Source organism: Bactrocera latifrons, unplaced genomic scaffold (genome assembly GCF_001853355.1).
Source record: "Bactrocera latifrons isolate USDA-ARS-PBARC rearing strain unplaced genomic scaffold, ASM185335v1 scaffold_465, whole genome shotgun sequence".
NCBI lineage: Eukaryota > Metazoa > Arthropoda > Insecta > Diptera > Tephritidae > Bactrocera > Bactrocera latifrons.
Window position 1 is genome coordinate 190,187 of NW_017537118.1, and position 4,715 is coordinate 194,901.

The window sequence follows — 4,715 nt, forward strand, 5'->3', positions numbered from 1 at the left end:
ACCGACTCCTTCCCCGTGAATGGCGTACTTGGAGTCAAATCACCACCCWTAGSRGACGAAGAGCTCGAGTTGCCGCGAGAAACGCGAGTGACCCTTGCGCAACTTCGTTCTGGATATTGTAGCAGGCTAAACTCCTACTTATCCAGAATATACCCTGACATACCCAACGCATGTCCTGCATGCAACGAGTCTCCGCATGACACTGGCCACCTCTTTGCATGCCCAACCAACCCCACCCATCTAACACCCCTTTCCCTTTGGTCCGACCCCGTCGAAACAGCACGTTTCCTGGGCCTCCCGTTAGATGACATCGACGACAACACTGATAACCCTCACCATCCCAACGGGGACTGATAATCGTTACAACAACAACAACAACAGTCGCACGATAAGGAATCGAATTGTCTGAAACCTCGTTTGGTATTCACCAGCTCGGAGAGGTCCTTCCCGATTCTGACTTAGCTTTTGGTGATGCTCAACGTCAGCTTACATAGCCGTATAAGTTTTGCAGAGGAACCAAATTCAGACATCGCGGCATAAAGACAGCTCCTTTTCATGCTGTCGAAAGCAGGTTTGAAATCGACGAAGAGGTGGTGAGTGTCGATTCTCCTTCTTGAAGAACTTCATTAATACAAATAATGTCCTTCATCCACCCTGGCGTTGAAATCCTCAAGGACAATTTTTACATATTTGCTCATATCTTCGCTTTTCTTCCGTCGGAGCAAATATATGTTAGGTTGAAAAAATTTTCTGTGATAAGCATTTAGGAGAATACTAAAAGCAACGGAGATCAGTTAAATACGGATTGTGATTCACGGTGTCGAACATGCCATAACATCATGAATGTGAAATAATGCACCGAACAAGCATTTTCTGTATACGATAGCTCGAAACCAGCGTATTACAGTTTACTTGTTTTATAGTTAAATGCTCAAAATGTTAATAACTTAACTAAAATGGTGTCTGTTTCCCTAATTTCACATGTACAAAGCGGAACTATCAGTTTTCGAGTGTTTGATAAGTATATAATAATTTCTTTATTTTTTCGAAAATATTTTGTCTTTGGATATGATTTATATAAAAATGTTTGTAACGAAGTCGAACTTTGCTCTATGATCTTTTCTCCATATGTATTTAATTATTTGACTTTCGTTTACAGGGAGTTATGCTGATAATTTGAAAGTAAAATATCCCAATGAGTATGATGTGGTATTCCGCCTTAAGTTGCCGGAAGAAAAACGCATACTAGTAGTAAAGGATAAAAAAATACCAGGAAATGTAAAATTGGATTTATCACAGGTACTTCATGTTATTGTAAATCAAAAGCAACATGTAAATACTTATAAACAGTTAAAAAAAATGGTTACCTCCGAAAGTCTACTCTCCATACAAATACTGCAAAGTTGGTTGGAAAGCTGTTTTACAAAAGCGTTAGATGATATAAATAAAAAAATAACTTATAATGATATCACAACGACTTTATCATACAGCAAACAAGGTCCAGCACATACAATTTCTGTCAAAGAACCTTATATGTATGCAGTGGATTTTGTGCCAGCTATAGTGTTAATCAGTTCCAAAGCCATTTTACCAAGCATATCGAAAGATTGGGACGCCATCCCTAAACCGTTAAAATTTATACACAGTGATACATCATTTCGTGCATCTTACGATAACCTAGAAAATGAAATGATAAAAAATAAAAATAATTTAAAGAACGCTTTAAGGATTATTAAAAAATTTCGGGATATACACACAAATATGTACAAATTAAAAAGTTATTACATAAAAACTTTGTTTCTGTGGAGAGCATCAAGAGAGCCGGAAAAGTTTTGGTACCAGCCCATTGGATTTGTTGTTGTACAAGTAAGTCTCAAATAATTATTTTAATTTGCTTTGTTACAAAATTACACTGACTTAAAAATATTAAATATGCCGTTAGATTGCAATATCTTAAATTTAGTAAGAACAACTTACTTGTAATAGTAAAAGCTTTGACTTATATATAAAAATTAATCAATCATGCTTGGATATACATATTTAAGTATTTATCTGCTGGACTTAAAGTTAATCACACTACTTCTTCTTCTTCTTGATTGGCGTAGTCATCGCTTACGCGATTATAGCCGAGAACAACCGCGGGCACGGAGTGTAGGTCTTCCTCTGCTTCCCCCGGCGGGTAATGCGTCGAATACTTTCAGAGCTGGAGTGTTTTCGGCCATCCGGACAACATGCCCTAGCCAGCGTAGCCGCTGTCTTTTAATTCGCTGAACTATGTCAATGTCGTCGTATATCTCGTACAGCTCATCGTTCCATCGTTGTTGACATCGTCCAAGCCTCTGCACAATATAGCAGGACGGGAATTATGCGTGACTTATAGAGTTTGGTTTTTGTTTGTCGAGAGAAGACTTTGCTTCTCAATTGCTCAGTCCGAAGTAGCACCTGTTAGCAATAGTTATCCTGCGTTGCATTTCTAGGCTGACATTGTTGGTGGTGTTTACGCTGGTTCCAACCTAGACGAAATTATCGAACACTTCAAAGCTACAGTGACGTGAGTGCCAAGTCGCGAGTGCGACGACTGTTTGTTTGATGACAGGAGATATTTCGTCTAGCCCTCCTTCACTGCCAGACCTATTTGTGTTGCTTCCTTGTAAAGTCTGGAGAAAGCAGAACTAACGGCGCGGGTGTTGAGACCAATGATATCAATATCATCGGCATACGCCAGCAGCTGTACACTCTTATAGAAGATGGTACCTTCTATATTTAGTTCTGCAGCTCGAACTATTTTCTAAAGAAGCAGGTTGAAAAAGTCGCACGATAAGGAATCGCTTTACCTGAAACCTCGTTTGGTATCGAACGGCTCGGAGAGGTCCTTCCCGATTCTGACGGAGCTGTTGGTGTTGCTCAGCGTCAGCTCACACAGACGTATAAGTTTTGCAGGGATACCAAATTCAGACATCGCGGCGTAAAAGCAGCTCCTTTTCGTGCTGTCGAAAGCAGCTTTGAAATCGACGAAGAGGTGGTGAGTGTCGATTCTCCTTTCACGGGTCTTTTCCAAGATTTGNCGACGAAGAGGTGGTGAGTGTCGATTCTCCTTTCACGGGTCTTTTCCAAGATTTGGCGCATGGTGAATATCTGGTCGGTTGTTGATTTTCCAGGTCTGGAGCCACACTGATAAGGTCCAATCAGATTGTTGACGGTGGGCTTTAATCTTTCACACAATACGCTCGATAGAGCCTWATATGTGACATTGAGGAGGCTTATCCCACGGTAGTTGACGCAGATTGTGGGGTCTCCTTTTTTGAGGATTGGGCATAGCACCCTTAAATTCAAATCGTTGGGCATGCTTTCGTCCGACCATATTTTAAAAAGAAGCTGATGCATGCTCCTTATCAGCTCTTCGCTGCCGTGTTTGAATAGCTCGACCGGCAATCCATCGGCCCGCCGCTTTGTTGTTCTTCAGGCGGGTAATTGCTATTCGAACGTCTGCTCCATCGTCGTCGATTGGGAAATCGGGTTCGCATTCTCCTGGCATTGTGCGTACACTGCCATTCAGCAGGCTGGAGAAGTGTTCCCTCCATAATTTAAGTATGCTCTGGGTATCGGTGACTAGATCATCATTGGGGTTCTACAAGTGTATGCTCCGGTCTTGAAATCTTCTGTAAACCGCCGCATTTTTTCGTAAAATTTTCGAGCATTAAACCTGTCGGCCAGCTTATCAAGTTCTTCATACTCACGCATTTCGGCATCTTTCTTTTTCTGTCTGCAAATGCGTCTCGCTTCCCTCTTTAACTCTCGGTATCTATCCGATCTGTTCTTTTGTACTTTCTGAAAACCAATGGTTTCGGTTGCAGCTGTACGGAAGGAGTTTGAAATGTGAAGTTCCCATATATCGAGTTGTTGACGAGTGCTCTCAGAGAGCAGGAGAGCAAGCCGAGTAGAAAATCGTTCGGCTGTCTGTTGTGATTGCAGCTTCTCGACGTCGAACCTTCCTTGTGTTTGATGGCGTACGTTTTTTGATGCACAGAGGCGCGTGCGAATTTCCGAGTCGATGTTAGGACCTCGGAGCGCACGCACATCTAAAACACTGGAAACGTGTCTTCCGTATATCAGCCAGGTAGCTTGATGTATCTTCTTATGCTGGAATCTACTTCGGGCCCCGGCGAAGTCGATCAGCCTCAACCCATTTGGAGATGTTTCCTCTTGGAGGCTGAATTTGCCGACCGKAGTGCCAAAGATACCTTCTTTGCCCAACCTGGCGTTAAAGTCGCCMAGCACGATTTTGACACCGTGGCGGGGGCAGCTCTCATAAGTGCTTTCCAAGCACTCATAAAATTCATCTTTGGTCACATCGTCCTTCTCTTTCGTCGGGGCGCGGGCGCAAATCAGCGATATGTGGAAGAATCACGCTTTGATGCGGATTGTGGCTAGACGTTCATTCACCGCTGTGAATGATAGTACTCGGCGACGGAGTCTCTCTCCCACCACGAATCCCACCACCAAACTTGCGCTCCTTTATATGGCCACTGTAGTAAATGCCACAAGGACCTACTCGTCTCTGTCCTTGTCCCGTCCATCGCATTTGTTGGACGGCGGTGATGTCAGCCTTTATTTTGACGAGGACATCAACCAGCGGCACCTTCCCAATTAAGGCACCGGACATTCCAGGTGCATGCCCTCAATTCGTAGTCCTTAATTCGTTTGCCATGGTCGTC